The 12,500-nt window shown below is 41.6% G+C and overlaps 1 protein-coding gene across 7 annotated transcripts in view; it reads left to right on the top strand.

The window, feature by feature from the left end:
* nfic (nuclear factor I/C) overlaps positions 1-7,719 on the top strand; it is a 132,314-nt gene extending 124,595 nt beyond the window's left edge. For all 7 annotated transcript variants that reach the window (XM_060882539.1, XM_060882538.1, XM_060882534.1 and 4 more), the window contains one exon: positions 1-7,719. This exon is cut by the window's left edge and continues 3,093 nt beyond it. The gene's annotated coding sequence lies outside the window, so the exon portion shown is untranslated.
* The last annotated feature ends 4,781 nt before the right edge of the window (positions 7,720-12,500 follow it).

Here is a 12,500-nt window from a genome sequence, read left to right as displayed (position 1 = left end):
CTCTTATTCTCGATCCTGTGGGACTTCAACACAGGCTACATAACTACATAACACACACAATACCACATCAACAACATCAACAGATCTGCAAGGACTAAAGCTCCGACTTGCTCAGTAGCGTAACTGACATTTTCACAGAACTTCAAAAGCATTTCTGTTGGGTTTTTTTTTCACACCAGTTCTTTTGTTTTCATCCCGAGACCCCGATTACATACGACATGATTGTGTTCAAGGTGCTGACATGAGAATCTCTATTTATCAATTATATATATATATATAAAAGTGCATGGTGCTTTCTAAGAGGAAAAATATTAAAAAGCTCAGATGACCACAGTATCTTTGACATGGGCGCATGGCAGATAAACTTAGTAGAATCTCTGAAGTTAAGTTCTTACTCGAAACTACCCCACACACCCTTGAATCCCCACAGTACAGAGCTCATCAGGATTGCGAACGGATGAGAATTTTTACCTTGAGATGCGTAACATCGTTTTTGAATTTTTACCCCCTGCAACATCCCTGACACCCATACTCTACCCTGACACCCATCCCTCCAATACTCTGACCCTGAAACAACTCCCCCATCCCCTTAATCCCTACCCTGACACCCATCCCCCATACTCTGACCCTGACACCCACCCCCCATACTCTACCCTGACACCCATCCCTCCAATACTCTGACCCTGAAACAACTCCCCCATCCCCTTAATCCCTACCCTGACACCCATCCCTCCATACTTTGACTCTGACACCCATCCTTCATCCATTTACCCCAGATGCTGACACCCATCCCCCATACTCTGACCCTGACACCCACCCCCCATACACTGACCCTGACACCCACCCCCATACACTGACCCTGACCCCCATCCCCCATACCCTGACCCTGACACCCATGACCCCCATACCCTGACCCTGACACCCATACCCTGACCCTGACACCCATCCCCCATACTCTGACCCTGACACCCAACCCCATACACTGACCCTGACACCCATCCCCCATACTCGGACCCTGACACCCACCCCCCATACTCGGACCCTGACACCCATCCCCCATACTCGGACCCTGACACCCACCCCCCATACACTGACCCTGACACGCATTCCCCATACCCTGACCCTGACACCCATCCCCCATACTCTGACCCTGACACCCATCCCCCATACTCTGACCCTGACACCCATCCCCCATACACTGACCCTGACACCCATCCCCCATACACTGACCCTGACACCCATCCCCCATACACTGACCCTGACACCCATCCCCCATACTCTGACCCTGACACCCATCCCCCATACACTGACCCTGACACCCACCCCCATACACTGACCCTGACACCCATCCCCCATACTCTGACCCTGACACCCATCCCCCATACACTGACCCTGACACCCATCCCCCATACTCTGACCCTGACACCCACCCCCCATACTCTGACCCTGACACCCATCCCCCATCCCCTGACCCTGCCACTCATCCCCCGACCCCTTCGATTTTGCACGACGTTTTATATAACACATTATGTGCCTTGCCTTTAGTTAAGAACAATAATACAGGATTGAGAATTGTAAATGAATTTTTTATGTAACCAATCGTCACTGGAAAAAAATATTACAAAAAAAATAACGATGCATGTTTGCTTGTCACTATCTGATTAGGACTGATCGAGTGCAGTCGACTGAGACGGGTGAGACTGGCTTTCCTTCCCCCTTTGATACGTTTGCTAGTCGTCTTTCTGCCGCATGAAAATTAAATTCTGATGGATTTTTTTCCATATTTCTTTATTTTCACGCATTTTTCATTTATATTCCTGCAGATCAGACTGTGACCTTTTACAGTACCTGCTCTTCATTTTCCAGCCAGATCGTCACTTTTATTCATCCGTGCTGTTGTTCTTAATGCTTTCTATCACTCTTTTTTTACTTTTAGAATGAACGTAGCCTAAAGTACCGACTGATGCTGACAGCTAGGAACAAAAAATACACTTTTGAAACTGAAAAAAGAAGGAACGTTGATATATTTATTTTTTTTTTTTGTATTTTGCTTTCAGAGCGTTTTAAAAATGTCTGAATGGTAATTTGGGAATTTCATTTGGAAATTTTACTTGGACAATGACAGGATTATTCTAAGATGCATCTCAGTTCTAACAATTCTGCGTCGATACACAGATTTCTTTACTACAAATAAAACAGTTTAAATCCAATGTAAACCAAGTCATCGTAACAAAAAAAGTGAAAAGAACTTTTTTGCTCATAACTCGTGTACAATCATGTCTGATCCTAGCTAAGCTAGCTAGCTCGAAGAGAAACTTTAGACTTTTAAATTAAGTTCTTAAATTCATTTTTATGAATCAGAAAAAAAAAATGATCTCATATAAAAATCATGTGGGGAAAAAAAAAACATTCCAAACTTGAAGGAAAACTGAGTCTCCTGAGGTGAAAGTAAATAATCAGGCTAATCATAATATTCGCAACAAAAAAATCCCTCATCATGGAAACCCCAATATTTCACACACTAGGTACAGCGTTTTAAAAGGTCTAGAAACGAGATGCATCCAGAATCGTTTTAGACTTTAACCAAATAATCCTAACGGTAACCATGACACCCAGAATCCTCCTCTGTCCGAGACCGTAGCTGTGTCGCTGACTCGTCATCGGCATCTTTGCAATATTTAGAAAAGCTTGTTTTAATCAAACGTCCGACGACAAAGGCTTCGGCTTTGTGACGGACTTTACACAACTTTGGCTTCAAGGACATTAGTTCAGAACTTTGGACCTGTGACTTGATGACCCCCCAGATCAGTGTCTACGCGTGTTAACGTGTTGATGTGGTTTGTTACACTACGACTTCTCTGATTAGCGAGGAAGCCGTTTCGACTGACAGCCCGTCGGATTTATTTTTTTCTCCCGAATGTCTTTTTGAATGTTTTTTTTACTACTTAATTTGTCCAGAAACCCTGACTTGATGTTTATAGACACTCTTTTTTTGTAATGTTAGAAGCTAATTTATGACAGATGACCGGGTAGCGTACGGAGAGTGTGCGGAATGAGTAGTTGGATCATGTGATAATCAGTTAAAGGACATGTTCTAGTTTTCTGATGATTCGGTGAGATGCAGCTCTGGTAGCTTTTAATATTTGCTGGTAGTTCGTTTGGAAAAAAAAAAAAAAAAACAATGATTCTTTTAAAAAAAAAAAAAAAAAAGTGAAATTCGAATAGAACGAGCGTTTTTGTTTACACGAAGCCCGTGGTTAAGATCTCTTAAGATCGATGATGGAGAGCAAAGTTTGGCTCGCGCTCTGGCTGGAGAGAAGTGCTGCGACAAAACCTGTACCATCGAACCCCATATTACACACACGCAACAAACAGAGCTGACAACATGCAGCAAGCCACTTTGTTTTTATTTAACAGAGCAGGTGATGAGGCCAGAGCTTCTCCCCACCATGAAGAAAACAAAACACAGCACCTTACGTTTAAGGCACTTATTCAACTACAGCGTAATCGCCGTTTTTGATGATTTAATCACCGTTTTTTGAATGATATTTGAATTGACTCCAAACTCCTTAAAGAAGCTGTATGTCACTTTTACAGAGAAAAGCATTGGTGATGCCTCAGCAGTCTGTTGCTTTCTGAGTCTACAAACGTGAAACGACTGCTCTCTCTCTCTCTCTCTCTCTCTTTCTCTTTCTCTCTCTGTGGGAGGGACGTTAAACTCTGTCTTGTCAATCAGAGCATCTATCCAATTCAATTTGAGTATGTGGAAGAGGGACGATTATAAAAAAGCACCCCCCTGTAAGTGTTAAGATGCCCTGAGATGCAGAATGATGGAGAGAGTTAATTGGCAAATGAGCAAATCGGGAAAAAAGAATCCCTCCTAAAAAATTACAGACTGCACCTTTAATCTTCTGAAATGCAATTCCCGTCATTACGTATACACAAGTGCACATGCCCTGTTAAAGGGTCCGAGATCCCGATGCTCATATCGAGCGCTGTGGCCGTTACCCCGGGGGGGGGCAGAAGCACGTTGCCCATCACCTGCCCTGTGAGGATTTGCACTGCTCCACACTCACCTATCTGAAGCCGTCGGTCCTCCAGCCAGGGTGCGAGCCTGTAGAGAAGCCTGCGAGCGTACCGTCTGCTCTGCTCCTCTTCCCTTTTCTTTCTCATCCAACAAACTTTTTTTTTTTCTGTAGCAAGAGAGCTCACACACAGACAGGACTGCTGCTGCTCAGCAAGACCACGTCTGTCGTCACCGCCCACGAGTGCATCGTTTAATTCATTTAAAAAAAAAAAAGTGGCCTGTGTGTGACAGCTGACGTCTTTAACGTCTTTGAGCTGGTGCATGTATAAAAAAATATAAATAAAAAAAAATGATAAAAAAAACAAATAAAAAAAAAAAAACAGAAAAAACAACAACCCTTGTCAAATATTTTTACAGAACTGAATAACGAGTAATTGTTATGCGTATTGTTACATTTTGAACACACGACCTTGTGTACTATAAACGCGTACCGTATATATCTAGTACAGTATGGAGAAAAATGTACAGAAAAATTTTGTATAAGAAATAAGAGATGTTTGTGTTTGTGGTTTGGGTTTAGTTATCATAAGCTCGTGGCAAAGCCACAGAAAATGTTGCATGTTCCTTCTAAAGGATCTGCTGTTCGTGGTGTCGAGTCTCGGGACACCGCCGTCGGAAAGCCTTTAAACCCGAGAGCTTCAGGCTTTCGGCTCGGACTCGGGCGGCTCCGGACCTCGACTCCCGTCTTCGATGCCGTTTCAAACTCAAGCCTCGTTTAGCGTCGAGAGGATATGCAAATTCCATCACTTTTTCTTTCTTTTTACGATTCACTATTTTCACTCGACGATAAACACTTTTTATTTCCTTCCGTTCGAAAGATTGCACTAGATAACCTGCTATTGATTATTGATATTTTGTCTGAGAATTTTTTTTTTTTAATGATGTGTTCTGTAGAAATATTTCTGTCCGTCAACCTGAAAGGTGGATAATGAATAGGAGAAAAGTATCAAAAGATAGAAAGATAGAAAGAAAGAGAGAGAGACAGATAGAGAGGGAAAATAGCTGCTTTAGAATGGCTTTTTTTTTACGCTTAGCGTTTTGTTTCTCCTGACAGAAGTCAGAAGTCGTGTCGGATCGGTAGACGATTGTCACGGCTTGATTTGTTTTTTTTGTTTATCTGTATTTTTATGTGAAGACGTGACGAGCAGCACTCGAGCACCTCTGTGATGAGCGTGCCTTCTCCTTAAACAGGTCAGTATCGAATGTTGCCGACGGAGTGAGACGGTGTTTCCTGATGGTTGGCTGTTAAAGAAGGAGATCTGTACTTTATTATCGGTGTGAAAAAAAGACACGGCCGCGTGGAGCTCGCGACTGAACTGTAACTCTGGAGGACGTCGAGTCGATGGGGTTCGAAGCGAAACCTCTATGCACCTCTGTACTGTTTCCTTTCCTCGTACGTAAGGGCTCGACAACTTCTTCAGGGCAGAATCGGAATCTGCAACTCACTCATTTTGTTTGTTTTTGTTTGTTTCGCTCATGCATGTGCACAGTAATCCTGGAACGATTCGAAAACGCTCCGTAAAACCACGGCTTTAAAAAAAAAAAACAAAAAAAAAACGTTTCGATAAAACGTATCCGAACTTAAAGAAAACTCGACCCTGAACCGTTCGCATGTTCACGAATTAATTATCTAAATTAACATAACCTTCAATAACACCCAAAGATTTCCTTTGTAACAAATTCCTGAAGTTTTATTAAACGTTGTTGTTAGACGTGTTTTTTTTATTTTTTTATTTTTTTATTTTGCTTTTCTAAATTACCCACAATTCCAGTGTCTGCTGAGAGAGAGAGAGCGATGCAGCGGCGCTTTAGTCTTTCAGTCCGGTCCAGTTCCTGGGCTGCTCAAACAGGATCGATTTGCAAAGCGTCAACGATGATGTCATATCCTGTTGTCTCTCGCTAGACTAACCAGTCCCTCTGTGTCACAAATATTCCAATCGAAACTTATTCCACGTACTTCAGGGTGGAGTTTTTCTTCTTCACTACGACGTGTGGTTGTGTCCTTTAGCGTCGCTTCTCACGCCATCCAGAGTCACTCACATAATAACAAACATTTATTCTACTCCGTATCACTTCAGGTCTGACTTCTGTCTTCTGTTCATCAATCCGATCCCAAATCCGGCGTCAGACTCCGAGTCGATATCAGACTTACTTCTCATAATCCAGCCTGACTGTGCCATGCTAACTCTAACCCGCTTTTCTATCCATTTTTATCCATCACCAGTATTCTCTCTCTCTCTCTCTCTCTCTCTCTCTCTTTCTCTCTCTCTCTCTCTCTCCACCTCCTCAAGAATAAATACCAGCAGCTCAAAGCAAACACGTGAAAAGACGTCGTAAACCAAAAAAAAAACCCATCCTCAATGAGCAGTGCCTGATCGTTTTTCTTTTTTTTTTTATCTCTTCCCCTCAGTCTATATGATTGCGAATGGCTCCGAGAGCCAGATTTACCCCAAGCCTCTTAATAACCCAGCGTGACTGGTGCAATACTCTCACCACAACCAGTCTTTATTTACCAGGAATGTCTCTTCTTTTCTTTTTTTCTTGTTTTTCAGCGTTTGTTTTATGTTGTTAGAAAGGGCTGAAGGCTTGTGGAAGCCTTTCCTCGGCACGGCCACGAGGCTTCAGTGCCTGCTAGTCGCTAGTCTCTGTTCAAAAGGGGTGAAAGCCATGCTAACGCTTTGCAGTTATGCAATATTTTTTTGATAATTCTATTAAAGTCTGAAATGCCAAAACACTCTGGCGCGATGTCTGGGCAACACTTTTTTTTTCTCTCTCTAACGGTGCGCCATGCGGAGATGAAATAATTAAACCGCGACACATTGATATTAGTATTTGGGCTCATCGTGCTCGTGCCCAGTGATTTTTATTTCTGTTTTTGATTTGCTCCTAAACGGTATTCATCTCCTGTGGAAAAGGTTTTTGTGGGTTTCTAAAGCATGCTGTTTCCTCTCCGATTTGGAGGTTTGACGCGACAACAAAGTGGAGACGAAATGTTTCTCAGAGAACATTCTGATGCAGTGTTAAATTTTAAGGGTTTTACTGTTTCCTTTTGTTTTTATTGTTTTTGTTTTCTTTCCTCTCATTATTCTTTTTTTTTTTTCGTTTTGTTGTTTTGCGAATATTACCATGGTAGTTATGCATTAACCGCTTGCTTGCTGCACAGACACACACTTCACACCAGGAAGGAGCATGTGGACATTTAGTTTACACACCACCGTTGTAATACGACCACACACACACTCAGACACACACACACAGACACACACAACCACACACACACTCTCAGACATTCACTATATACTTTACAAATGTAACAAAATCGCAAAAGTCTGAAATCGGCGAAAGCCGGTTAGTCGTGTTTCTATATTATTTCTTCGTTCACAGAAAAACACACACACACACACACACACACACACACACATGAAAATAAACTAAACTTCTCATGCTTTTGAACTGGTGTGAGGGGAAATTTACAAAGCTTTGACAATATTTCATTATAATTGTATTCTCTGCCATCGCTGTTTGCAAAAAAAAAATCGCTCATGAATACAGTACTGGAAGTGATTATGTTTCTCTATGCAAAAAAAAATATAAAAATTAATAAACAAAGCTATGCTACAACTCAGACAAAACTCGTCTCTCTGACTCCAGATCTTTTTCTCCAAGTCTGCGTGTGTGTGTGTGTGTGTGTGTGTGTGTGTGTTTGTGTTTGTTAAGGTCTCCTTCACAACCTCATAGTAGATTATTTCTAGGTAAGTATGACCATATGTCAATTCTCCTCGTCCAATAATTCATTTTATAACGAGTGAAAATTATGTAACACACATTCAGACACAAAAAACCCTAAAGTTTTTGGTTGGTTGGTTTTTAATGAACAAAGTTTAATGTTTACTCTGAATAAAGAAATTCAACTATAAAAGATTTTTTAGACATCCGGCATGAAATGAAGCTGTTTGACTCGTTGAATCAACCAGGAATAAAAAAATAAGCGGATTTATCCATATTGTGAGCCATAGTGTGTGTATGTGTGTGTATATGTAAGTGTGTGTGTGTGCGTATGTGTGTATATGTACAGTAAGTGTGTGTATATGTAAGTGTGTGTGCGTATGTGTGCATATGTAAGTGTGTGTGTGCGTATGTGTGTATATGTAAGTGTGTGTGTGCGTATGTGTGTATATGTACAGTAAGTGTGTGTATATGTAAGTGTGTGTGTGTATGTGTGTATATGTAAGTGTGTGTGTGCGTATGTGTGTATATGTAAGTGTGTGTGCGTATGTGTGTATATGTAAGTGTGTGTGTGCGTATGTGTGTATATGTAAGTGTGTGTGTATGTGTGTATATGTAAGTGTGTGTGTGTATGTGTATACGTATGTAAGTGTGTATACGTATGTAAGTGTGTGTGTGCGTATGTGTGTATATGTGTGTGTGTGTGTGTGCGTATGTGTGTATATGTAAGTGTGTGTGCGTATGTGTGTATATGTACAGTAAGTGTGTGTGTGTATATGTAAGTGTGTGTGTATGTGTGTATATGTAAGTGTGTGCGTATGTGTGTATATGTAAGTGTGTGTGCGTATGTGTGTATATGTACAGTAAGTGTGTGTGTATATGTAAGTGTGTGTGCGTATGTGTGTATATGTAAGTGTGTGTGTGCGTATGTGCGTATATGTAAGTGTGTGTGTGTGTATGTGTGTATATGTAAGTGTGTTTGTGCGCGTATGTGTGTATATGTAAGTGTGTGTGCGTATGTGTGTATATGTAAGTGTGTGTGTGCGTATGTGTGTATATGTAAGTGTGTGTGTGCGTATGTGTGTATATGTAAGTGTGTGTGTGCGTATGTGTGTATATGTAAGTGTGTGTGCGTATGTGTGTATTTGTAAGTGTGTGTGTATGCGTATGTGTGTACAGTATATGTAAGTGTGTGTGTGCGTATGTGTGTATATGTAAGTGTGTGTGTGCGTATGTGTGTATATGTAAGTGTGTGTGTGCGTATGTGTGTATATGTAAGTGTGTGTGCGTATGTGTGTATTTGTAAGTGTGTGTGTATGCGTATGTGTGTACAGTATATGTAAGTGTGTGTATATGTAAGTGTGTGTGCGTATGTGTGTATTTGTAAGTGTGTGTGGTTCATAAAAGCCTTTCCTAGAGCTGATGAACATTTTGCATTATCACGTCATCATTAAACCCATCATGTTGTTCTCTCTCACGTACGGCTGCATCTCAATTAGGGCTGGGCGATACGGCTGAAAACTGTATCACGATATCAGTGTTTCATGTCGGTCGATATCGATAATTATTGATATTTTTTATGACCCATTTAAAATAAGGACCAGGAGAAAAATATATTACATTTAAACATTTTTATTTTAAACTTAACCTTCCTCTGATCGTAATCCCCTCAGTTATTAAGACAGAAATGTCAACAAGCAGGAAAACTCAAATAATTATAATGTAAACATAAGTCTAAAGTCACAATGAACACTTAACATTTATCTCTTAACATTTAAGGTGCAAAATGAAAGAAAATGTAAGAAATGCTTAATAAAGTGTAATAAAATAGTGCAAAGTGTTAAATATAAACATAGAGAAACAGTCTTGCATAATGTGCAGACGACATTGGTGTGACTACGGTCAGACTTATAATATCCAATAAACTGCCGTACTGGCGCGCTGACGTTTCCTCTTTTATTTACAATTTCCTCGCTCGCTGCGGCTCATTTTCTGCTCATCAGTCACCGGTTACTGAAGAGGAATCCAGCCGACCAGCACGAGACGACGATATGGCGCAACTAAACGTGATACTGTTACACTATTGGCTGTTAGCGTGTCACTCCCTACGTTGCTAGGTTACCAGATAGTGAGTGCCTTTGTTAGTGCAACCAAACTTGCTTCGCGGCCTCTGTTTTCTTCCGATGAAGAATAAAAAATATCGAACGTTTTATCGAACGCATTTTTTATTGATATCGATCACGTGTCTATCGCGATACATATCGTTATCGTTTTATCGCCCAGCCCTAGTCTCAATCCCCTCTCTAAAGGTGCTGAGCCACTGTATAGTGTACGTGAGGTCAGGCACTATTAATCTCACTTGTGATTCAGTTCCCTTATCATTCAGTGTAAAAAACTAAACATATTATTAGTAGAATATTTCAATCTGTTGTCATACACTGTATAAACGTGTCCGCTTTACTACACGTTTCTCTCACGGTAGGTCAACAGGATCGTTGGCGAGCTAGTCGATATTTTTTAAATCATTAAACACCGATCAAAGTTTTAACTTATCAACTTCAAAATTAGAATAAAAATAAGACGGACCTGTAAAGTGACTTTGCAGGTAATTATAGTGAATTTGATGCTTTTAAATGCATCTAATAAAATCTTTTTATATTGCTGTGTTCTGAGAGGAGTATCGGATATACTGTCAGTGACCGATCTGAGCCTGTCAGTGACCGACCTGCGCCTCTCAGTGACCGATCTGCGCCTGTCAGTGACCGAACTGAGCCTGTCAGTGACCGATCTGAGCCTGTCAGTGACCGAACTGAGCCTGTCAGTGACCGATCTGCTTCTGTCAGTGACCGATCTGAGCCTGTCAGTGACCGACTTGCGCCTCTCAGTGACCGACCTGCGCCTGTCAGTGACCGATCTGCGTCTGTCAGTCACCGACCTGAGCCTGTCAGTGACCGACCTGCGCCTGTCAGTGACCGATCTGCAAGTGTCAGTGACCGAACTGAGCCTGTCAGTGACCGATCTGCTTCTGTCAGTGACCGATCTGAGCCTGTCAGTGACCGACTTGCGCCTCTCAGTGACCGATCTTCACCTGTCAGTGACCGATCTTCTCTGATTAAAAACTAATCCCTAACAGCTCGCATGTGTAATAATTAAGGCAGTAAAGTTCCATAGCGGTGACGGCTGATGATCTGTCAGCTCGCTCGACATGACTCACGGCTCGTGTGCGTTCAGATTTAACCTTCGCATCAGCGATCCTTTTAAACGACACTTTCAATTTTGTGAAAAGCAACTCGATGGAGGGAAAAGAAATAATAAATTTGGCTGAGAGAGAAGTGAAAGAGTGCGGCACGGTGTACGGTTTCGCTCAGACTTGGCCGTGGGATTGAACGCACCTGACTTTAATCACTTTGAGATCTATTATCCCCTCGATACTAACGTGCTGGAGCCCCGGGTTTGGAAAAATACAACTTCACCCTTTCTGAAGAAAGTCAAGTCTTATTTCTTTTTAATGAGTCAAAAAGTAGCACGAGCCAAATATTTTTTTTTGGACAGACGAGGGTGAGCGAGTGCAGCAGCGCTTCTTACGGTGTTGACAAAACCAAGTGGAACATGGAAAGGCATATGACCTCATCGTGCTATAAATATATATATATATATATATATATATATATATATATATATATATATATATATATATATATATATACAGTATATAGCTTGTGTGTTTAAAGTCATTCACTATCGACTAGGAAACGGTTTCTACTTCCTGTTAGTTAAGTGCTAGCGGTCCATTTGAGACGATTTATCCCTTATAACATTCATACACCTGACAGAGTAGTGTAACGGTATAGTACATCATTTGGGACACAAATGTGTGTGTGTGTGTGTGTGTGTGTGTGTGTGTGTGTGTGTGTTTGTGTGTGTGTGTGGTCAGATGTTTCTTCAATTCCCCACTCACAGCTTAAGATCCCATGTCACACACAAAAATGGAAGGAAACTGATAACTGTGCTTTCTTCTTATCCTGTCATTTAACGTGTATCAACACACTACATTTACTAATCAGTTTCTGATTGTTAGCTATAAAGAACACACCAAACAAGTCTTGGCTGGTCATCACAGATTTGTGCACATACAGCTTCAACTTCCTGTCTTTGAGCTGTGATCCGTGGCCCACCTGTCAAAGAACAAGTCATAATTAAAGGTTTAACTTATAATGAAACTTATATTAATACTAACAAAGGAGACAAGAGTCTAAAGTTCATTCACTTTTTTCTCCACTGTTACAGGATGTTGCTACCTTCGGAAGTAAAAGGAAAAATAAAGGGCTGGAAAAATAAAGAGCTGACATTTTTTTCAGAGACTAAATTGTGCTCAGACTGTCACGATCACTATTCACTGATGCTGTATTAACACCAAGGGGGGTCACGGTGGCTTAGTGGTTAGCACGTTCGCCTCACACCTCCAGGGTTGGGGGTTCGATTCCCGCCTCCGCCTTGTGTGTGTGGAGTTTGCATGTTCTCCCCGTGCCTCCGGGGTTTCCTCCGGGTGCTCCGGTTTCCTCCCCCAGTCCAAAGACATGCATGGTAGGTTGATTGGCATGTCTGGAGTGTGTGTGTGAGTGAATGAGAGTGAGTGTGTGTGCCCTGCGATGGGTTGGCACTCCGTCCAGGGTGTATCCTGCCTTGA

This window comes from Tachysurus vachellii, chromosome 11 (assembly GCF_030014155.1).
Source record: "Tachysurus vachellii isolate PV-2020 chromosome 11, HZAU_Pvac_v1, whole genome shotgun sequence".
Taxonomy (NCBI): Eukaryota; Metazoa; Chordata; class Actinopteri; order Siluriformes; family Bagridae; genus Tachysurus; species Tachysurus vachellii.
This window is presented reverse-complemented; position numbering and strand designations above follow the sequence as displayed.